The sequence below is a fragment of the Gekko japonicus genome, unplaced genomic scaffold (genome assembly GCF_001447785.1).
Source record: "Gekko japonicus isolate JY-2015 unplaced genomic scaffold, Gekko_japonicus_V1.1 scaffold329, whole genome shotgun sequence".
NCBI classification, from domain to species: Eukaryota; Metazoa; Chordata; class Lepidosauria; order Squamata; family Gekkonidae; genus Gekko; species Gekko japonicus.
In genome coordinates this window covers 209,239-234,375 of record NW_015159719.1, presented here as the reverse complement: position 1 = coordinate 234,375, position 25,137 = coordinate 209,239, and positions in this window count along the sequence as shown.

The window sequence follows — 25,137 nt, the reverse complement described above, 5'->3', positions numbered from 1 at the left end:
TTGGAGACAGAGTATGCGGAGGGTGGAGTATAATGCCATAGAGTCCACCCTCCAAAGCAGCCATTTTCTCCAGGGAAACTGATGTCAGTAGTCTGGAGATCAGATGTAATCCCAGGGCATCTGGAGGTTGACAAGCCTATATGAAATTGGCTTACACTCAGTCAGGCCACTAATAAACCTGGCAAAATATTGTCTGCTCTGACAGTGTCTGCCCAGGGTTAGGGCAGAGAAAGGTGTCCCCCCCTGGCTCCCGGCTCCCTGTACCAATGAACCGCAACATCTCCCCCAAAGTCCTACCCCTTCCCAATAGGAACAGTGGCCATAGACGCTTGCAATGTCCTGTTTTGGATCAAGGCCAGTCAAAAAATTAGGCAACCTACTCTAGAAGAACCAGGGTGAATGGGGCAAAGGGGCTGCATAAAATCTGGTTTCGTTCCTCTGCAAGTTATTCTGGAATTCTGAAAAAAGAAGACTTTGAGCCACAGCGAACAGACTGGGAGCCATTTTCTGACTGCATGACGGCACGAAGGCAGTGGCTGGTGAGACTCTGGAAGGCAGGCTGTGGGGGGTGGGGTGAGGAGGAAGAAACCTGAGTGTTGACATATGAGGATAATGAGTGTTGACATATGAAGATGCCGCCAAACCAAAAGCTACAGCCTATTTAGCTTTTAATTTGGATGTTCATAGAGTAGATTCCAAAAGCCTTCCCACTTTCATCAGCGCATTTAAAATGGATCTGACCGATAGGAAATGACCTGATGTGGAACTGCATTACTTATGAACTTGACTTGAATACCATCTCTTCCCCTTAAGGAGACACATTAAGAAATTCAACAAGGCATTCCGGGCTGGCAAATCCTTTTCGCCGGCCCTCGAAAAGTCATTTCCACCTCAGAAACTACTGGAAAGAGCAAATGCTTCAGGCTAAGTCAAAGAAAAACCTGGTCAGTCTGACCACTGGGAAGGTGAAAGGGTCACCTGTCCGACTGGACATTTTGGGGCTGGGGATTTTAGGTTTTGGCCCCACCTGAAGGTTGGCAACCCTAGACAACCCTCTGAAGTCAATGTGCTTAGAAGGATATAACTCTGCTTAAGGTAAAGATTCCCTTGCTCGAAAGCCAGTCGAGTCCGACTCTAGGGTTGTGGTGCTCATCTCCGTTTCCAAGCCAAAGAGCCAGCGCTGTCCGAAGACGTTTCCGTGGTCATGTGGCTGGCATGACTGAACACCAAGGTGCACGGAACGCTGTTACCTTCCCACCGAAGTGGTCCCTATTTATCTACTTGCAATTTCTTGCTTTCGAACTGCTAGGTTGGCAGGAGCTGGAACTAGAGACGGGAGCTCACTCCGTCATGCGGCACACTCGGGTCTCGAACTGCTGAGCTACCGACCTTCCACAGCCTGCAGTTCAGCGTCTTAACCACTTGAGCCACCGCAGCTCCCATAACTCTGCTTAGAATTGTATTATAGGAAACTATCCCCATGATAAATGCAGGGATGGGATGGGAGAACTTCTGACTTGTGTAGAACACAATATCATTGCTGGATCCTCTGCTTGTATTGTAGGCAGTGGAGATGCATCTAATATGGCTGTATATGCAAGTACAAGGGAAAACAGTGCTGGTCCAGTCTGCTGTGTATAAAAATATGTATTCAGTGTTATCCCTCCAAGCAATAGAAACATCTTGTTATGATGACATTTCAATAGAGCAGGGTGGGGTGGGGGTGGAGAGGAGAAGCAAATCCCTTGTCATCAGTACATGTTAGAATATATTTGTCAAAACATTATCCTCTGATGGCATTTCTCAGCCTTGTCCCCTGCTCAACTATGCATTGCATGACAATTATATAATAAGCCCTTTTCAAGACCAGAGAAAAATTCATATGCCAGCTATCAAAAGAAATTCTTCATGATTTGTGACTTTTTATAAAATCCATCTTTCTGCATTAGGCAAGAAAATGAAACAAAGTTCAAATGCCATGTATTTTAGTTCATAAATACTTAATACAATCAAAGAACGAATGGCAAATTACATGATGTAATTTAACATAATAGCACTTTACATTAATTGCCACCAATTACACGGTAAATGCTTTAAAATTAAGTAATCACGGCAAATGTCATTTGACTATGTATATTTCTTGCCTCGCAAGCCCAATGTGTACTACACTTTTAAGTGCCTCCGGAACTTTCCACTCTGAGAACTCAAGTGGCCATAGGACAGCTAGATCAACGTGACACTGATAACAATACATTTGGATGTCAGCTTCTGTTCCTATGTGTTGGGCACCATAGAAGACAACCAGAAAGAGTATGGAGCATGCTGGAAAGCATGGCTTGTGGCAGCACCTGGCAAGGGTGGGCAGTTCCCCAGCCCCGTGGATATCTGCGGGGTTGTCCCATATTCAGCCTCCTCTATGTTGATTCTGATTTTCCCTTCAAATCCACTTAAGCACTGGTACTTGTACATGTGGTGTTGCACAAGTATTTTGTGCAACTGGGCCTCAGTTAGCATACCAGAGACTCATAGCCCTGCTGGGTTTTGTGCTGGTATAAACACATTGCATTTGTAGAGTAACTGTATGTTTAGTGGGCCAGTATAAATGAGATGGGGGGACTGTGGTGGCTTAGAGGTTAAGATGCTGAGCTGCAGACTGGAAGGTCGGTAGCTTGGCAGTTCAAGACCCTACTGCTGCATGACGGAGTGAGCTCCCATCTCTGGCCCCAGCTCCTGCCAGCCTAGCAGTTCAAAAGCAAGAAATTGCAAGTAGATAAATAGGTACCGCTTTGGTGGGAAGGTAAAAGCGTTCTGTGTGCTTCGATGTTTAGTAATGCTGGCCACGTGACCACGGAAATGTCTTCAGACACTGCTGGCTCTTCAGCTTGGAAATGGCGATGAGCACTGCCCTCTAGAGTTGGATTCGACTGGCTTTCAAGCAAGGGAAACCTTTACCTTTACCTTACAAATGAGATGACGGACACATACTAAGTCGCACTGGTAAATCCTTCTTTCACCATGTTTAAATCAGGGTCTTAAGAAGAGATTAAATATATTCATGGTGGATAGGTCTTCCAAAGGTCTGGATAACAACATGGAATGTCCATGTCCAGAAATAATGCACCTCAGTATCATTTGCTAGAGGACAAGCCATGGTAGAAGATTGTATTTATTTATTTTACTTTATTTACTTCATTTATATGCCACGTTTCTTCCCAGTGGGGCTCAAAGCAGCTTAAATCATTATCCTCTCTTCCATTTTTTTCTTCACAACAACCCTCTCAGGTAGGTCAGACTGAGAGTATGTAACTGGCCCAAGGTCACTCAGAGCTACCAGAACATTTTTATGCTGCCTTCCCAGGAAAACTGCTTGAGATGGTTTAAAATAAAAAGTGATACAAAACACCAACAGATAAAATTAGTTAAATGTTAACAAATCATTAACACAGCATTAAAATCCAACATCAAAACAATCAAGCCAGAAAGTAAATACAGAAAAAACACCTGATACTTTTTAAAAGTCTCATAAAACAAACTAGAGTAGACTGTAAATAAACTTTAAAGGTCAACCTTCTAATGAAAAATCTTGCTAAAAAGGAATGTTTTAACTTGACATCTAAAATAGAGTACAATGAGCATCAGGCAAGCCTTGATGGGAAGGGCATTCCACAGATGAGGTGCCACCACTGAAAAAGCCCTGTCTCCTGTTGTAACCTGCCTCATCTCTTCAGGCCAGGGCACAGAGGCCAGGGCTTGTGAGAAGGATGTTAACTGGTGAGCTGGACAATAGGGGAGAAGGCGGTAATTTAGAAAACCTTATCCCAAGCCATTTAGGGCTTTATGGATAAGAACCAGCACTTTGTTGCCCTCTCTTTGGAATTCCCAGGAGAATCTTACTTACTGCTAATTGAAATATGGTGGTGGATTATGTGGACTACAGTTTTGGTTCAGTTTTTTCAGCAGGTTTCTTCCTATGTTTTTAAGACATACTTATCTATTTCTGCAGCTCTGAAAACCATAAAATATACACAGATTATGAAAATAAGAAGGAAGGAGGAAGGGTTGAGAGATGAGACATTTTTTATCAACATTTGTATCATTTTTAAAGTCATTTGTGCTTGACTTGAAGAAGTTCCTTCATTTACCTGCACTAGTTTCACAATGACCAGTAGGGATGTGGATACAGTTGAGTATCCATAATCTTTTGATAGATGGGTGAGATTTCTGAGAGAGTCATAATGTACTGCTGTTACTAATGCAGTCTTTTGCTATTAACGTTATGAAGAAAGAGACTAAGTTAAGTGAAGAAAGAGACTAAGTTAGCTTACCTATGCTAATCCACTTCACAGAGAGGCTCCAGAGTGCAATGAAGGATCATTGCTACATCATCCCATCTGTGTCTCCGTCATCAGCATTGCCTTTCTCTTTAATTTTATTTTTATATATAATTATGACTTTGAGAATCACTTTTTATGACAGAACAAGAAGCCATGGAGACACTGCCTTTTATAGTTTTATGGTTTTTTAAAAAAAATATTCTCCATAAGTCTCCTAAAATAGAGACAAATAACATGTCTGAATATCATTTCTTCTAATCATGCAGAAAGTGTATTTATTAACACATGTTCACCCAGCAACGCATATCTAAAAACAAAATGAGATTTGCTGTGAACACACACATTTAGTCAAGGTGGAACTAAAATGAAGACACTGGGTTGGGTTGAAAATTTTTCTGGTGTTCATTAATAACAACAAATCTGAGTTGGATGATGGATCTCCTCAGTTTCTTCTGATAAAGGTGGTGCCTTCCTGTGGTACTAGATACCTTCCCTTATTCCACTGCTCTACTGCCAGCAAACTTCAATAATGCTTTGTATAAGTTATTTTTTCTGAACTCAATACAGTACAGTTAAATATGTTTTAAGTCTGTTGATTTCAGTGGTTTTAAAACAAGTCTATGTCCAATTGTGGCCTCAAATTACAACTTCCTGAGACTTCGTTTTTTGACAAGAACTTCTTTTTCTTCATTGTCTGTTGAACTGTTGTGTGTTTGGGGGGTTGCCTTGTTTATTTTTAATGGCAAGTATGGCATTTTTATTGCTTTTCTCCCCAGTCTTCTCTCAGTAAGAAATCATAAGCTGTACTTTTCTCAAACCCTCCATTCCAATTTACATTTATATGAGAAATACTCCCAGCTCTTTAAAATGTAATATTGAGAAAGAATGTTGAGAGTTTTAAAATCTACCATGGAGAGCTATTTCAGAAGGAAGCCCATGCTTGTGTATTGCTTCACTTTGTATGTAAACATTGACTGAGTACATATTGTTCTCTCTCTGTTTTCTTTTAATAAGAAGAAAATGTCAACCAAGGGAAAAGGGAAATTGTCTGGAAAGAGTCAGGAAATCATCTTCACTTTAATGAAAACAATCCCTTGCAGACGCTTACTTCACTTTTTACATTAGTTGTATTAAACTTATTGCTTGTTTTGCAGATGCCTCTGGCATGGCGTTCATTCATTCCAATCATTCTTATTGGACACTCTACGCTTTGTATCATACCTTATATTTCAAATATATTTAAGAATGCATGTTCCTGCCTCTGGGCCTCTTCACACATTACAATTTTAGTGTGCAAGCTAAAATGTGTCTTGTTCCAGCCAGACTATGACCCTGTGGGTGTTAAACCAGACCTAGCAAATATTAAGCTTCATATGGAGTCACTTAGTAGCAAGTCGCAAGCTGAGTTCAGATGGGCAGTTTGATGGGGAGGGAGTCGTGGCAAAAAAAGAGCTGGAACAAACTGTTCCGGGTTTTCCCATTCACATTGCAGTAACTGATGCAGGAGCATACAGGGAGGAGGCACAAGGGAGCATTCACACCATTGGCCCGGAGGCGCAGCTGTAAGCCCCGTTTTCCTCGCTCCATGGCAGGCGGCTATGCGCATAGGCGCAGCAGTAAATAGGGCAGGATCCCACTTCGTGTGGTAGTGCAACATGCATGCAGCCACGTCACTACCCCCGCTTAAAGGCAATCACCTGCACCTTCCTGGTGCCTGGAGGCTAGGTGGTCAGTCAGCATGGATGCTGAAGGCACAGCTTGTGCGGTCCTCCTCCTGGGCGTCAGGTTCTGCATTGCAGTGCTGCAGTTCCACCAAGCCAGGGTGCATAGCATACGAGCATGGAGGGCACTCATCCAGCAGCGCTACAGGGCTTGCAGAAGAGCCAGAATTGGACTACCTGGCCAGACAGTCCCTTGACATGGCTGAGGTACTGAGATTGGGTGAAGAGGGCACACCACGTTACTGGTGGGTGTACCCTCACCCCACCAAGTGGTGGGAGACCTTCGTCTGCCTAGTGTGGGGAAACGAGCAGTGGCTGAAGAACTTCAGGGTGATGAGGGCCACTTTCCACTGGCTAGTCGACTGCCTCCACCACCACATCAGGCACACAGACACGCCCATGAGGCATGCCATCTCAGCGGAGGAGCACATGGCCATAACCCTGTGGTGGCTTGTGGGCACAAACTGCTACAGAGAGGTCAGCAACCAGTTCGGGGTTGGCAAGTCCACCATTGTGGGAATTGTGGCAGAGGTGTATGTGGCCATGGACCTGGAGTTGCTGAGCAGGACGGTCTGCCTTGGTCCACCAAGAAGGGTGAGTTTCTCCCCAAGGGCAGGTGTCCACAGGCCCCATGGTGATACCCCCTGTAACAAAATGGCTGCCCGGCAAAGGCAGCAGTGTATGCTTAAAAGGATGCCAGCCTGGTAGTGCTCCCTTAGGAGGGGGGAGGTACTCCATAGGGAACAATGGAGCTGCCATAACTCCCTGCCTATACTTCCCGGAAGCTTCAGGGAAAAGAGTGGGAAAATATGGACACACCCCAGGGGCGCAGCCAGGAAGATAAAGGCTTTGGTCCCTGAGGGGGCCTGTGTTCCTCCACAACAACAGGAGGGGGAAAGTAAAACCCATCCTGAGGCCCACAACCTCCACAGATAGAGAGGGTGTGTGTAGGGGACAGAGGAGCTGTGTTTTAAATCCTGTTTATGTGCTGTGCCCTGTTGTGTTTAAAGAGAGCCAGTTTGGTGTAGTGATTAAGTGTGCGGACTCTAATCTGAGAGAACCGGGTTTGATTCCCCACTCCTCCACTTGCACCTGCTGATGTGACCTTGGGTCAGTCACAAGCTCTGGCACAGCTGTCCTTGATAAAGAGCAGCTTCTGTCAGAGCTCTCTCAGCCCCACCCACCTCACAGGGTGTCTGTTGTGGGCAGGGGAAGGGCAGGGTATAAATCCAATCTCTCTGACTGATTTCACACAAGAGCTGCGCCACGGTCGCACCTCTCTTTGTCCCGCTTCTATTGGTCAATTTCCCACTTGAAGCCGCGTGGCCGCATTTCGGCCCGCGGCTTCACCCAATTTTTCCTGCGGTTTCGTAATCCTCAAAAAACAAGATCACGAAACCGCGGGGAAAATTGGGCAAAGCCGCAGGTCAAACTGCAGCTACATGGCTTCGAGTGGAAAATTGACCAATAGAAGCGAGGCAAAGGGAGGCACGACCGCAGTGCAGCTCTTGTGTGAAATCAGTCTCTCTCCCCCTCTTTCTCTCTTAAAGTGCTTGTGTAAATTCCCCTGCCTAACCTGTGAGTAGTTTAGATAAGTCTTCCTTCTTGAGTTAGCAAAGCTTGGTGTGCCTTGACCATGTAGTCCTGCCTGCTCAGCCCAATACCAGGGGCAGAAGGAGGCCACAGAACCCAAATGAGCCCAAATCAGAGGGATTGCCAACTCTCCAGGGGGCACCCAAAGACTGTGGTGCCAACTTCCCAAGGTGTCCCAGAGCTCATCTGGAAGTAGGTCAGGCGGCTGTTGGCATTGTGGCAATGTGGGCAGTGCCTGAATCATGGGCCATGGACACCCTGCCCTGAGCTCTGGGGAGGGCTGTGGCAGCAAGATCAAGAGCACAGCAGCCCACCGTGCCCGCCCTCTGGGCCACCCAGCACATCATGTCGCCGCCCTGGCCCACCCTGTGCCTGGAGTGGCAGGGGCAAGGGTGGACCCACAGTGCAGTTATTCTTCTGCGAGGCAGAAGCGTCCCACGGGTGTGGTTGTGCGCTCAAGCGCATATGCACATGGGCGCTTATGTGCATCCCTGCGGCAACAGCCGGCGCACATTATGAACCCGGGTTGTTGCCGGCTTGCATTCATACTTCCGGGAAGTGGGATAGACATGGGATAGACACGCTTTCCAGGGTTTGCTACCACTTTCACCAGATATCTTTTAAACCCAGGAGCAAAGCGTTACAAGACGGGTTGAGTATGGGTGGGGAATGCCGGACAGATGTGCCTGTGTGAACAGCCCATTTAATCTACTTGTGAAACGTTCCTCACCCACACCTATATCAGGGCAAACTGCCCATCTGAACTCGGCCGCAGATCACACGTTCCAAACTCCAGACCAATAAGAAAAGAATACATAAGCTTAATAAGCAGTAAAACATAAGGACGAGCATGAACTGGCTCACTAACTAAAGTTTGTGATGAATTTTGGCTGGTTTGCGGTTCATGAACTGAAGGTCAACCAGCAGGTCAACCGGCACAAACTTTCAATGAATTTTCAAGAGGTTTGTGGTTGTAGGTCAGTCAGGAGAGAAGGACTCCTCAGGAGAGGACTGGTCAGGAAAAAAGGAGTCCTGTGTATCCAGCTCTGAAGCGGCAGAAGGGTATGAGAGTATAATTCTCACTCTGCTTGCCACTTTGAAGCCTGAACACCACAGGAGGGTAAATAGTCTTAACTCTGTGAATGTGACTGCCAGAACACCCTCCTCTTACATGTCCCCCCAACTGGTCTCTCCCAAATCTAATTTTTCATAATAGAAGGTTTAGATAACCCATTTGCATGTAATGGGGAACTCCAGCCATGGAGATATCAACTCCTACATAAGAACATTTTTGTTTTAACCCAGAAATTGGAATTTTGCATAGTGTGCATTCTCTCTCAGTTATTCTTCATCATACAGCTATGTATACACATTTTGTTCCTCACAGAGAATTGTTTTATTTATTATGAAAGGTTTTATGAACCTTTGCTATAAAAATGTCAGATACATGCAGCTGAATGAACTAAACAAACAGACCCCTTTCCCTCCCCTCCAATATGTGGCCTTCATAGAGGGAGGATGGGGGGAAATAGACTAAGAGTGACTAGATGACCTCAAAGTTCCTTCAAGCCCTGCAGCTCTATTATGTCACTAGAGTATCATAGATGGCTATGAACTTTAAGCAAATTATTTAGGCCATTACACTTTGAAAGCAAAATAAGTAAAGTAAATGATTGGATATATCAGCAAAGTGTGTGAATGACTTGGTAATGCATTCATAAATATCCTTCTGAGAAAGGCTAATGATTTATGAATGAAGTTTAATGTAATGTGTCTAGCACTAGGCATATCAAATGATTCTGCATGGGAAAATCCTATTATGGTTACCAGCCCAACAACTTTGCCTCCAGTTTTATGATTTCATCAATTTTCCTTTTATAAGGATGTTAGCTGTACATTCCGGGAGTGCATATCATCTGTTTAATTAATTACCCTAATACCTCATTGCATTTATTGTTTTAATTCATAACAATGATGGACCCTCTTGGCAACTGCCTTAATAAGGGATTTTGGCTGCTGCCTTTGTTTAAACCATTGACAGCCTAATCTTCTGCATACTTAGGTTAGATTAATACTATGACCTTCACTTGGAAAATAGGTTTTTACAATTGGAAACACCCAGCGTAAGCATCATAAGACAAGGTATTCAATATGCATGCACAAATGCAAAACAATGATCAACAAACTAAATCCTTACCACCTTGACTCAGAGTAGAATAACAGCTTGCCATTATCAGACCATTGATGCCACTGGCTGCTGCCATTCCTCTCTGACATGGAAATTAGATAGGTAGACAGAAGGGGCTACTAACTAAGGATCATCTTTCAGTCATAAGAGCTCCCCAAACAGCTTGCAATAAGAAATAGAACCCTTCACCATTAAAACAGTGAAAACGCACAACACATCAGAGGGGTGGAAGCACAAAGGGACACTAGAGGTCTGGCTGCCTCCTTCTTCACAGGGTCTGTAGCAAAGCCAGGGGAAATAGCCCCTCTTCTCAAGAGATGCTGCAGAGCCTTGCAGCATGAGGAGGACACTGATCTTTTCTAAAGGGCAGTCTGTCCTTTTTTAAGGAAGCACCTTGCCAGAGGCAGAGGAGACCAGCTGAGCTCTGAGCAGGAGCAGGAGAGAGAGCTGTGAGAGAGGTGAGTGGGTTTCTTTTACTTGCTTTCAGCTGAGAAAATTCAGCTAAGGATATTTTGTGGGAAAACTGTGTTTAGCAGTGTGTGGAAGCACTTAGAGTTCTTGCAGAGTACTGGCTGATTGAGTGTGGGAGAGGAACGGGCATTGTTTGACTGGGATTGCCTGTAATTGAGAGGAAGTGGAAGGGGCATTGTTTTGCCTGTGATTGAGTGCCTGGGTGAATTTGAATTTGAATAGCTGCTGCCTGACCTCTGCTGGGGGAGGCCTCTATTTAAGGAAGCACCTTGGCAGAGGCACGAGCCTCTGGCACGAGCCGAAGGGTGAGCTAAAGGGCTCTTTGCCTGTGGCTCTTAGCCTAGGGACTCTTAGACTAGGGGCGCTGTAAGAAGCCCAAAAAGAGCCAGAAAGACAAGGCCCTAGGCTCTTTGTCTTTCCCGTAAAATAATTTGACTTGATAACAAAACCCACATAAATACCAAGGGTTTAAAAGGGGGATTATATTTATTTATTTTAAAAGAATTATGAAGCCAGAATGCCAGCAGGGGGTTGGGGGCTATCCAGTGTTTTGCACGGAGTGTCACATGTATGACTATCTGCCCACTGGGCAGAAGTCTTGGGTGTGTCCTCGGTGCAAGGAGCTCCTGGTTCTCAGGGAACGTGTGTGCTCCCTTGAGGCCAAGGTGGCTGACCTGGAGAAGCAGAGACAGTCAGCTAGGCACACAGAAAAGACTCTCGGGGACTTGTTAGCTTCGTCCCACTCTGGATCTGGCAGCCCCGCTGCTGTCAGGGAGCATGAGGGTCTAGGGGAAACAGGGCACCATGCTGAGGATAAGGGGAATGTGCCCTCAGAAGGGACCTCTTCCCCAGCTGGTGAGCGGCTCTCCTTTTGCACCAAGGAACCATCCCTGAGCAGGGTGGGAGGGGGGCTCTTGGTAGTGGGTGATTCGATCCTTAGGCAGGTAGACAGCTGGGTGGCGAACCCGCGTACTGACCGTATGGTGACTTGCCTGCCTGGTGCGAAGGTAGCGGACATTACGCGTGTTTTAGATAGGCTGGTAGATAGTGCTGGGGAGGAGCCAGTGGTCGTGGTGCATGTCGGCACCAACGATGTGGGGAAATGCAGTCGTGAGGTCCTGGAGGAGAAATTTAGGCTGCTGGGCAGGAAACTTAGGTCCAGGACCTCCAAGGTAGCCTTCTCAGAAGTGTTACCTGTTCCACGCGCAGGGCCGGAGAGACAGGCAGAGATCAGGAGTCTCAATGCGTGGATGAGACGATGGTGTAGGGGGGAAGGGTTCAGGTTTGTTAGGCACTGGGATACTTTTTGGAACAAGAGGGAGCTGTACAGGCGAGACGGTCTCCACTTGTCCCGAGAAGGAACCAGGCTGCTGGCACTTAAAATCAAAAAGGTGGCAGAGCAGCTTTTAAACTGAATATTGGGGGAAAGCCGACAGGAGATGAAAAGTCTCTGGTTCGGGTTGGCTCATCTGAGAGAGGTGAGGGGGTACCGGTTGCTTTTCTACAGGGAGGTGGATTGAAATTGTCCACAGAGGCCATGGCTGGTGACATGGACTGCCGGACAACGACTCGAGATAGCAAGAGGAAGGATGCAGGCTTAACTTGTAAGGGAAATTACAGCTGTTTCTATACAAATGCTAGAAGTGTCCGAGGTAAAATCGGGGAGTTGGAGTGCTTGGTGTCGGAGGGAAAAATAGACATTGTGGGTATTTCTGAAACTTGGTGGGATGAGGAAAATCAGTGGGACACAGTGATTCCCGGTTATATATTATATCGGAAGGATAGGGGGGGAAGGGTTGGAGGTGGGGTAGCTCTGTATGTCAGAGAGGGTATAAAGTCTAGAAAGATTGAGAGGCTAAGTGAATTGGATTCGCTTCTGGAAGTTCTATGGGTTGAAATAGGGGGGCCAAAAGGAAACTTAACACTGGGAGTTTGTTATCGCCCACCAGATCAAAAGATAGAGGAGGATTATAAAATGATGAATGCCTTAAAGATAGCAACTAGACAAAAACACTGTGTAATAATAGGTGATTTTAACTACCCACACATTGATTGGGTCAATATGTGTTCTAGTCGGGAAAAAGAGATTGAGTTTCTAGACACTCTAAATGACTGTGCTATGGAGCAGATGGTCACGGAACCTACCAGGGGAGAGGCGATCCTTGATTTGGTCCTAAGTAACACTCAAGACCTGGTGAGAGATGTAAAAGTGATTGCACCGCTTGGAAACAGTGATCATAATGTTGTTGAGTTCATCATTTGTACAAATAGAGAATTGGCCAAAAAGACTCACACAACCATTTTTAACTTTAAAAGGGGTAATTTCTCTGATATGAGGGGACACGTGGGGAGGAAACTGAAAGGAAAAGTAGAAAGGGTCAAAACAATTGGGGAAGCTTGGGATCTATTTAAAACTACGATCCTAGAAGCTCAAAAAATATATATTCCGCAGGTTAGGAAAGGCACAAACAGGTATAGGAAAAAGCCTGCATGGTTAACAAACAGAGTAATGGAGGCTGTAAAAAGTAAAAAGAATTCCTTTAAGCAGTGGAAAGCTAGTCACAGTGAGGCTGATAAAACGGAACACAGGCTATGGCAAATAAAATGCAAGTCTGAGGTCAGGCAGGCAAAAAGGGAATATGAGGAGCATATAGCAAAAAACGTAAAAACCAACAATAAAACTTTCTTCAAATACATTAGAAACAGGAAACCAGCCAGGGAGGCAGTGGGGCCCTTGGACGACCAAGGGGTAAAAGGAGTATTGAAGGATGATAGGGAAATGGCTGAGAAGCTAAATGCATTTTTTGCCTCCGTCTTCACTGTGGAAGATGAGAAGTGCTTGCCCACTCCAGAACCACTGATTTCAGGAGGGGTGTTGGAAGACCTGAGTCAGATTGAGGTGATGAGAGAGGAGGTCCTAAAACTGATAGACAACTTAAAAACTGAAAAATCACCAGGCCCAGATGGCATACATCCGAGAGTTCTGAAAGAACTCAAATGTGAACTTGTAGATCTCCTGACAAAGATATGTAATCTTTCCTTAAAATCTGCCTCCATTCCTGAGGATTGGAAGGTAGCTAATGTCACTCCCATCTTTAAAAAGGGTTCCAGAGGAGATCCGGGAAATTACAGGCCAGTCAGTCTGACGTCGATACCGGGTAAATTGGTGGAAACCATTATTAAGGAAAGAATTAGTAGGCACATAGATGAACAAAACCTATTGAGGCAGACTCAGCACGGTTTCTGTAAGGGAAGATCTTGTCTCACTAACCTGTTAGTGTTCTTTGAGGGGGTGAACAAACATGTGGACAAGGGGGATCCAATAGATATTATTTACCTTGACTTCCAGAAAGCTTTTGATAAAGTTCCTCATCAAAGGCTCCTAAGTAAGCTCAAAAATCATGGGATAGAAGGACAAGTCCTTTTATGGATCAAAAACTGGCTAGTTCATAGAAAACAGAGAGTGAGTGTAGGTGGGCAATTTTCTCAGTGGAGGGTGGTAAGCAGTGGGGTACCGCAGGGATCAGTACTTGGTCCACTGCTTTTTAACTTGTTCATTAATGATTTGGAGATGGGAGTAAGCAGTGAAGTGGCTAAATTTGCGGATGATACAAAGTTGTTCAGGGTGGTGAAAACCAGTGAGGATTGTGAGGCACTCCAAGGGGATCTGTCAAGGATGGGCGAGTGGGCGTCAACATGGCAAATGGGGTTCAATGTGGCCAAGTGCAAGGTGATGCACATTGGAGCCAAAAATCCTAAATATAAATACACATTGATGGGGTCTGAACTGGCAGAGACTGAGCAAGAGAGAGATCTTGGAGTTGTAGTGGATAACTCACTGAAAATGTCGAGACAGTGTGTGACTGCAATAAAGAAGGCCAATGCTATGCTGGGGATTATTAGGAAGGGTATTGAAAACAGATCAGCCAATATAATAATGCCCCTATATAAATCAATGGTGAGACCTCATTTGGAATACTGTGTGCAGTTCTGGGCACCACACCTTAAAAAGGATATTATAGCTTTGGAAAAAGTGCAGAAAAGGGCAACTCGAATGATAAAAGGGTTGGAACACTTTCCCTATGAGGAAAGGTTAAAGCGCTTAGGGCTCTTTAGCTTGGAGAAACGACGACTGAGGGGTGACATGATCGGGGGTTATAAGATTATCCATGGGAAAGAGCAGGTAAAGAAAGAGGTACTTTTCTCCCTTTCTCACAATACAAGAACTCGTGGGCACTCCATGAAACTGCAGAGCGGTCGGGTTAGAACGGATAAAAGGAAGTACTTCTTCACCCAAAGAGTGATTAACACATGGAATTCACTGCCACAGGAAGTGGTGGGTGCTACAAGCATGGACGGCTTCAAAAGGGAATTAGATAAGCATATGGAGCAGAGGTCCATCAGTGGCTATTAGCCACAAGGTATAGCTAGGGGCTCTGGGGCAAGTGATGCTCTGTCTTCTTGGTGCTTGGGGGGGGGTCAACAGTGGGAGGGCTTCTAATGTCCTGGCCCCACTGCTGGACCTCCTGATGGCACTGGTATTTCTGGCCACTGTGTGACACAGAGTGTTGGACTGGATGGGCCTTTGGCCTGATCCAACATTGGCGTCTCTTATGTCTCTTATGTTCTTTCCTGGCTGCTCTTGCTGATGACATTGAGTTGTATCCCAGGATCTGCAAATGCCACTTCAAGAGGGGATATTCCTTGCTTCCCTCTGCCTGGTGCAACTGCTTGTGATGAGAAAAACCACTCCCAAGAGTCAGGAGATCTTTGGGAACAGCATGGGATGTATCAGGGACAGGCTACCTTTTGAGTGGAGGGGAAAAAATCAGATTCTCTTTGCAAAAGCAGAAATAGTTCTGCAAGAACACCTTAGGATCAGTGTTCCCTCTAAGCTGAGTTAGTGTGAGCTAGCTCACAGTTTTTTAGCCTCCAGCTCACACATTTTTGTCCTCAGGAAGGATGGCTCCAGGGCAAACTAATTTATGCAGTAGCCAAATCGCTCGCTCACAACTTTAATGCAAGTTGCTCATGAAGTAAAATTTTTGCTCACAGGACTCCACAGCTTAGAGGGAACATTGCTTAGGATCCAATTCAATGTACCCCCTGGTTCCAGTTGAGGATGGAAATTCAGTCTTTCTCCCCTGCCCTCTAGATAGTTTGGCTGAGGCTGCTTTCTTCCTTATGTGTCCCTGGCAAGACCTAGGGAAAAGCTTCCCCTCCTCCCACCCCAGTATTTATTTATTTTATCTATTTATTTGATTTATATACCACCCTCCCTGAACGGGCTCAGGGAGGTGTACAACAATTAAAACAATACAATTAAAACAACATTAAAATAACAATTTGCACAGAATAGTATCCTGAGATACCATGTAAAAATAGAGAGTTCAGATGTTAAATCAAACCCGGTGTCTAATCAGATGTCTAATCAGATCCGGACCACTGATGAGTGATTGGCCAGAAGCTGGGGGAGGGGAGGGGGTTTCTGCTGCTTCAACCAAATGCCCAGTGGAAGAGCTCCATCTTGCAGGCCCTGTGGAACTGTAATAAGTCTCACAGGGCCCTAATCTAGTAGGGGAGCTTGTTCCACCAGGTGGGGGCCAAGGCCGAAAAGGCCCTGGCCCTAGTTGAGGCTAATTGGACATCCCTGGGGCCAGGGACCACCAAGAGATGCTGATTTGTGGAATCCACTGCCCTTCGGAGCTCATATGGGGAGAGACGGTCTCATAGGTATGCTGGCCCCTGGCTGTATAGAGCTTTAAAGGTAAGCACCAGCACCTTGAAACAGATCTGGAATTCAATAGACAGCCAGTGCAGTTCACACAGCACTGAGTGGATATGAGCCCACAGGCATCACTGTCAACACCCGTGCTGCTGCATTCTTTACTAGCTGCAACTTCCAGAGCAGAGTCAGGGGCAGCCCCATATAGAGACAGTTACAATAATCCATTCTGGAAGTGACCATTGCATGGGTCACTGTAGCTAGGTTTTGGGGAGTGAGATATGGGGCTAACTGCCTGATCTGTCTCAGATAGAAAAAGGCAGACCTGGCAGTGGTGGTGCCCTGGGTCTCCATGGAGAGGGAGGCATCCAGGAACACCCCCAGGCTCTTCACTTTCAACGCAGGCACCAGTGGAGCCCCATCGAAGGTTGGGAGCCTGATCCCCTGACCAAATCCCCTGTGACTCAGGTACATGACCTCCGTCTTAGATGGATTTAGCTTCAGTTGGCTCAGTAGTCACACACAGATCAATGGAAGTCTGTAGCACAAACTATTCTTCTTCCCTAGGGTGCAGACCCTTTCTTTGTTGCCCTGGTTTTCTGTGTTAGAAGTTATGAACAGTAAGAAACATATTCAAAATGATGAGGATAGCAGGATGATGAGTAATAAGTAATAAAACATGTCTCATCCTTGGTTTGAGGAGATGAAGGCAGACATGGTATACAGGGACCCCGCCTGCAGTCATCTGACCCAAACTCCAGCTACTTCATTGTGTACATGACTGGTCGCAAGTGGGCCAGAGTGTGGAGCCATGAGGTCTGGCTTTTGGCATGAAGGTGTGAAAGAATGTGGGTCTATGGCATGGCTATTGAGGCCATGTGGCCTCACCATTTGGCTTGCAACACAGCATGTTATCATAATGTAATCACAGGAGAAGGCATGTGGATATAGAAAGCAGAAAGCAGTTTTTCTATACACACGGTATTACACGTGATGAAATCAAGTGAACGGTCCAGTGTTGGTTAAGCATGTTCTAACAAAAATGAAGAAACAAACTGATGCAGAGGGAAATAAATCTTTAATACTTATACAGCCCCTACATGTTTTGCATGCAGCTTCGTCAGGGGGAATCTTTCAGATTCCTTTTAGTTCCATTCCCATACATACACTAGAACAAAGTGAACATGTTCTAGCCAACTATTCAATCCCATCATTAGGCATCCAGTGGGGACTAGGGAGAGGCATATCTATATTATATCATTAGTATTTTGTGCAAGAACACAATCTAGACAGTGCCTGCCTTTGAAATTATTTTGGGTGCAGGCGATAAATCACCCTGGCACCCAGCAAATTCTCAGCTAGCAGAGGTGGTCCCATGCCTAATATTCAAAGCTCCCATCGGCACTATTTGCACTAGACATGCTTAAAATCTGCCTTGTCTGGCATATTCTAGGACTGCATGAGCTCCCATGTTATATTAGACTCAACATATATTAAAGCTCACATGCTAGGTTTATTTTTCTGCTTATGTGGTGACAGGGAAAACTGATGTAAGACCAATGAACAGATCACTAGATGACATGGTCAATTGTGGCCACTCTACTCCACAGAGGTGTGGCCCTGGAGACATGACTCTTGTAGAATTCCAGAATGTTCTAAGAGATGTTATAGGAGAGTTGACTCTGATGTTCTACCACTGTACCATTTTTCTTTGCCACTTATACCTGGTGGCAATGCTGGAGATGTATTGTGGTTTTACATCTTGTCTACTGGATCATATACAGATTACAATCAAATAAAAATCATAATGCAAACATTAAAATCATCATCATATAATACATAATTATAGAAAATATAGTAAGAAAATCAACAGTATAACCCAATTAACCAAATTAGCTGCAAATTAAACTGTCTGTTGCCAGAATACATACTGCATGCCAGCCTATGGAAAAAAGCTACCTTGGCCTGGTGTCAAAAGGCCTACAATATATAGAATGAGTTCTTCATTTTGAACACTTTCAGTTTTCCACATGAAAACTGAGGTGGTATATTCTTATAAAATACTACACTACCACAGAGAGTAAGCATTTGAACTGACTTTGCTTCACCTTTAGTCTGAATACTTCCACGTAACCAGACAGGTATTGTTCATAATTCTTTCAGACCAACTTTGTGTGCTGAATCTTTTGTCCGTCATTTCTTTCTAGTTTACAGTGAACCCCTCTAGGATGCCTTCAAGTTGTACTTTAGAACTTTCCTCTTTAAACGATGAAAAACATGACTTCAAAGTTAGTCTATAATTTATACACATTCTGACTTTGGCCAATTCACAGCTGAATTTCTCCAAGACAAAATCTCATCTTCTCAGAGTCTCTTATTATACCTATTCTTTCTTTGTGGATCAACTCCTGCTTGCTTTTCACAGCAGACAGTTCCTTTGAAGACACTGCCCTTTGCCGCTTGCACCTTTTGTAATAATTTATTCCACTTTTGTGTTAAGAGCACAAGGAATATCAAGCATAGTTCAATGGCCAATGTTGTACCAGAGCCAATACTGATGCAAATTCAGTTGGCCTGGCTGCACACATATATATTATATATAATAATCTTAGGCCTTCTTCTAATGTCATAGTGGCCATGCAAGTTCTTTCTCATGTTAATATGTACAGATGTATACTCATCTGTAGATGTTTTTGTCAGCACAGTCTTAAGTAGAATTACACCCTTCTACATCGATTAAAGTCAATGGGTTTAAAAGGGTATAACTCAGTTTAGGATTGCTCTCTAAATGTTAACACTTGTGAATAGTACAAAGTAGAAGTCCAAGATCATATATATACCTTTGACCAAAACCTTTTTTGTCTTGGTCAAAGGTTAATTCTTCACTGTCAAATGAAAGAATTCTTCCAGGGTAAACCACCTCAACTGAAACATTTCACTGAAAAAAATCAACATGGGCCACTTTTCATGCTATTTTTCTTATCAGACTAGCAGACCAGTGATAGATTTGTTAGTTTCACTCGTTTTAAGAAACCCCTCTAGAGTTACAGTCACAGTGTCTGTGAAATAAAAGACATCCATTCTACCCTTTGAAAAAAGGAGCAGAAATTACTTTTGTAAGGGCTGGAGAATGAATTAAAATATAGAAGCTGATTCTCATGTGAGACCCATCAGGATCTGTCCAGTTAACAAACAACAGACTATTTCTTAGTGTTAATATGCCAATGAAGAAAAAGTTTGAAACATTTTAGCATATGCATTTTTTAAATTCCCAGAGAATTTTCCACCACAGCTTTTCTTCAATATTGTTCTTTGAATATCTGTCTTCTAGGAAAGTTTTCCCCCATGAAGCACTTTATTACTTGTTACAACCCTTTTACAAATACAATTGTAGAACAGGATTTGGGGTAAAGCAGATCCAGAAATAGCTGTTCAGTCTCCACTGGGCAGGGGTGTACTTCCCCTGAAGGAGCAAGCTTACAGTGTGGTCATGATCTTGAACTCATTGATCCTGGATATCCAAGGACAGAGATAGGCAGGAGTACATTTTTCCAACTTAGACTGGTTCTCTAGCTGCACCTTTTTTTGGGGGGGGGGGATGGACTGATCTGAGTCACCCATGTCTTAACAGTATCTATGTTGTATTGATGTAACATACTCTGTATGAGGTTGCCTTTGAAGAAGGTACAGAAGCTTGAACTGGTTCAGGATCAGGCAGCCAGGAGGCATACAGGGGCTGGCCACAGGAAGCACGTTAGTCCCATCCATTCTGTGCCAATTGCATTGGTGGCCAATGTGCTTCTTGACCCAATATGGTGTTACCCTTTTAGACCTTAAACAACTGCGTCCAAGGTACTCTACCCATAAAAGTTAGCTAATGCTCTGAGGTCAGCCAGGAAAGACTTATTGCAGAACCCCCTTGATGGAGAAATCAAAGGGTTGTGAGAACCTTCATGAGGGCCTTTCCAATAGCTCCCCCTGCTCTGTGGAACTTGGTCCCCCTTGCACTGCAGTCAGTTCTCAGAGGCCTTCCACAATCAGCCAAAAACGTTTGTTTTGGAAGGCCTTTTGAAGTTACATTTTGTCCACATGTGCATAAGTTTTGATGTCTGCTATTATCTATTTATATCTGATATGTGTGGATCTTATGGTAAGTTGCTTTGAGTAGTTATTTTTAAATAGAAAGGTGGGGTATAAATAATCTTATATACAAATATATAAACGCACTCACATGCACATTCATAACTCCACCTATGGAAGAAAATAAAAATCAAATGAGTAGAATAACAAAAAAGGAAAAGGGAAGAAGACAGGGGCCGTGGCTCAGTGGAAGTGCCTCTGCTTTGCATGCAGAAGGTCCCAGGTTCAATCCCTGGCAACTCCAGCTAAAAGGACCAAGCAGTAGGGGATGTGAAAGACCTCAGCCTGAGACCCCAGACAGCCACTGCCAGTCTGTGTAGACAATACTGAACTTGATGGGCTGAGGGTGTGATTCAGTATAAGGTACCTTCACGTGTTCATGTGGAGGTTAGAAAAGAGACAGGGGGAAATGTCCACCAATTGGCCTTTAAAGGTTAGACAAATTTACAGAGGATAACTCAAGCCATAGCAATTAAATGAAGTCTCCACACTGGATTCTACTAGCTGAGGGGCAGATGGTGCGTGATTTTTACTACCTGTTGTGTTTTATGACAGTTTTACAGTACTAAGTCAACAGGAGACATTCCACACCCTTTTCTTCCCCCAGTCAGCTCGGACCAATCAAACTTGAAAAGCTGAAACTTGGCATGAGAAAATAAAAAGAATCTTAGCGGTTTAACTGGCAAAACCCAACTGAACAGGGGTTGGATTTTGGAGAGAGAAGGGACAGAAAAGTATTCTGAATAGGCAGGAAGTCCAATAGAGAAAGAAATCCACTTTGCCCCACATATATACTCTTTTCCTCCTACCAGTTGGGGGGTGTTGCCAATGTTCCCTCTAAGCTGTGGAATCTTGTGAGCAAAAATTCAACTTTGTGAGCAACTGGCATTAAAGTTGTGAGTGAGTGACTTAGCTACTGCATAAATGTTTGCTTTGGAGCCATCCTTTCTGAGCTAAGACAAAAATGTGTGAGCCGGAGGCTAAAAAACTGTGAGCTAGCTCACACTAACTCAGCTTAAAGGGAACATTGGTTGACACTGGTCTCCACTTCCTAACAGGAGGGATGGCCATTAGGTAAAAAGAAAAAGAAAACAAACAAAAATATAATTCAAAAAACAACTCCCAGACCCACTTATCACCTATAAGTTTTCACAACTTAAAATAAAAGTAGGGTTTAATTCCACATGGAGGGATAAGGAATCAAAGCCAGACATATATTAAACTCAAACTGAGGCAACACAACTTAAAGTGGGAACCAAAGAGGTGATAAGACTCTTTTACGACTCTCTGAGGCTTTGACTAGCTTTCAGTGGCTGTGCTGCTGCTGGTCTTGAAGCTCTCAGTGCAACTGTAGATCTCCAGAGGCTGCAGCTCTCTTGAGGCTCCTTCCCAGACTTCACTGTTCTCTGTAGAGAGACCCAGATGGCCTTTCTCTTCCTTCCTCAGAATCCCTCTTTTTCCCTCACAATCCTCCTTTTCCTTAGAACTGTCTTCTTCAGCTCCCTCCTACAGCTTCCACTCAGGAACAAAATACCAACTCCAACCAAGGGCCAAATTCTTACACATACACCCTAAGTTTGGTGTAGTGGTTAAGAGCGGTGGACTGTAATCTGGAAAACTGGATTTGATTCACTGCTCCTCCACATGCAGCTAGCTGGGTAACATTGGGTCAGTCACAGTTCTCTCAGAGCTGTTATCTCAAGAGCAGCAGCAGGAGGAGGAGGAGGAGCAACAGCAGCAGCACTAGTTTAACCAGAATTTTAAAAGGCTAGTTGTACACATTCTACTGTCTTCAAGTTTAACCATCATCTCTAGCAGGTCAGATACTACCAAAAAAATAATGGCTGGCTAAGAACAACCTAAATATCATAATATACATCCCATCTTCCTCAAAGTGTTCTTCCTGAACACATCAGTTAATTCAGAGGAAAACAGAATTCACCATCATCTCCATCCTTTCTCTGGTATTAAGGAAACTTATTCTCTGGTATTAAGGAAATTTACAGCAGAGTCTTCATTGTTGCACTTCATTTTTTCATTGTAGCATTGTTCCTTTAAGAACCTCAAAGTGCTGATGGGGAGCATTGTATCTATTTATCTTATGTGACATGGGCCGGTAACACAGACTGACTTCTCAAATTAGAAGATGAAGAGAAAAGTATGTTTCCCAGCAGGATTGTTACTGAAAAGTTTAAAGGCAGATTAATGTATAAATGTAAGCTTTGCTTATGCAGCTAAATTACCTCACTAACACAGAGCAACTCAACCCCTTGTAGATTAGTACTGAGAGGATGTTATAAATGTTAGCAGTCATCACAAGGGAATAATACCATCTGTGCAAAATAATGCCCAAAGAGTCACTATTTTTAAATTCAAAATATCCTATTTTTAAATTCAAATAATGAGTGAAAGCTGATATGGAGCAAATAATACAGACTGGCCTATTTGCACCTCTCTGACTCATTAGAGCTTAATCAAAGGGCATAGTAAAGCCTAAACTGAAACAATACAGGTCTGTGATCTATACAGCACTTTCTCTGGCTGAACGTGTATAGATTGATGCATTTACAAAAATAGGAATCTTTCACTTTGCTTACACTGATGTTGTAAATGTACGTTTGCCATATGGCCCACGTAGCCAGATTTTTTCCCCCATAGCTGAAGCTTGCCCCCTGATATCCATTTGGGATATGAGCTTGCCCAAATGCTTAGCTTTCTATTTTCTATTTAAACTCTCTATCCTGAGAGAGAAGGGAAATGGGACAGGCAGCGGTCTGCCAAATTGCTTTGCAAGAAACAAGCCAGATTCCACCTTCTCATATTCTAGCCACCGCACTTTCTCCACTTTCATGCTTCTTGCCAGATGAAGCAAAATCCTTGATAGAAAATGCATGATTAATAGACTTGACATAATGAGCCTGTATTAGGATGCCCAGATTTGGGGGCCTAGAATACGTCAGCTGTACTAGTATTTAATATGTCCCACAATTATATTATGAATACTTGATGTGATTGGCAGGGTTCAGATGGGCAAATGAGAGAGAGAGAGAGAGAGAGAGAGAGAGAGAGAGAATGCATTTCCTTACAACTGGGGGCTATGGCAGCATGTAGGCTTTTCTGTGCCAAAAGACATACCTAAAGTCAGAAAAAAAATAAGGCAGGAGCTGAATGGCTTACAACAGAAGACTATAATCCACAGCAGGAGCTCAATCAGTCAAAACATTATTATTGTCCTCTAAGGAGGTCTCAGAGGCACTGAGGAAAGAGAAACAGGGACTGCGATACATGTCCCTGTGTTAGTTGCCTCCTAGTGACCAAGTGGCAGATATTTTTGTTCCACAGTCAGTCTAGGCATGTTCCTGGGGAAGGTGTGGCTTGTAGAGTTTTTTTTTCTATGATGGATGCCTGGCTGAGGCCTTTTGTGCTGCAAATCAAATTACCTGGTGGTAATTAGTTATATACCCTTACCTGGCTGGTGTGGACTCCAAACACTATGTGTACTAAATGCCATCAGGTTGCTTAAGCTCCAAAACATCCTATTAATAACAGCCTAGCTCAGGTCTTGCAAACTGAGGGCCATGGCTTCCTTGATTGAGTCAATCCATCTCATGTTGGGTCTTCCTCTTTTCCTGCTGTCTTCAACTTTTCCTAGCATTATTGTCTTTTCCAGCGAGTCTTGTCCAAACATTACAGGTCCATAATCCCTTTCCTCCATATCTGTAAAAAGGAGAAGGTAGAATGCTCTGGAAAATCTTAAAGAAGCCCAGCAAAGGATGGGCTATAGATCATTCTATGGCCAAATAATTCTTCTTTAACTGCAAGCTTCATTTGGCAGAAGTCGTAACACTGTTACCCAAAGTGGACCAAAAGCAGGGGATATTAGCTTTATTAAGGGTTCCAGAAAGGAATAATGCCGGACCTTGTAAGTCTATTTATAAAATTATGAAGAAAGAGGGGTGAAGTTCTAGCTCGCCTCCTCGTAGGATCTCCTGGCTACACTACACACCTGGAAACAATCAACCAAGCAAACAGACTTTCTCAGGACTCCTTGAAAAGGGATATAGGAGACTGTATCCAAATCTGCCAAATGAATATTGAGGGTATAAGCAAGTCTAAATGCCAATACTTCTTACAAATCATATTGGCCAATAAAATAGATTTAGCTCTGCAATATGATAAATAAATAAATAAATACGAAGAAAGGGCTTGAGGTCTGGAGAGGACCAGGAACAAACACAACTGAGGTCCAAGGAGCCAGCTAAGCAAGGAGAAAAAGCCTGCAAAGTGCAGCAGAGGTACTCAGCATTCAGTCCCCAGATGCCGCCTCTGGGCCAAATTGTCCAAAACATCTCTAGACAAGAGACTTCTTTGGCTGATTTACAAACTGTACGAGAATCCTACTGCACAAATTCGTTGCGGAGTAGATGGGCAACTTACAAATACCATTCATCTCTCTAAAGGTGTTAAGCAAGGATGCTTATTAGCCCCCACGCTTTTTAATCTTTATATAAATGATGTAGTCCCATATATCAAAAAAACAATCTGTCACGCACCCATACTAGCGGGACAGGAAGTTCCTATACTACTTTATGCAGATGATGCAGTGCTGCTATCCAGATCAGAAGTTGGCTTGCGTAAGCTAGTGAATGCTTTTACTGATTACTGTATCCAAGAGGGGCTGATGATCAATTATGAGAAATCAAAAATAATGGTTTTTTCTAACAAACCTTGTTTAAAACAAAGATCATGGAAGGTTAAGGGTGGGGAGATAGAACAAGTGTCTCATTTCAAATATCTGGGGATAGTGTTCAGCTCCAGTTGCCGCTGGAAACATCATATAAGAGCAGCAACTGAAATCGCTAAATTAAATTCTAATGCCCTCCTTAAATTCTATTATTCAAGAGGCGGCCAGTATGTCCCAATGGCCATTGCAGCTTTTAATGCGAAAGTTACTTCACAATTTTT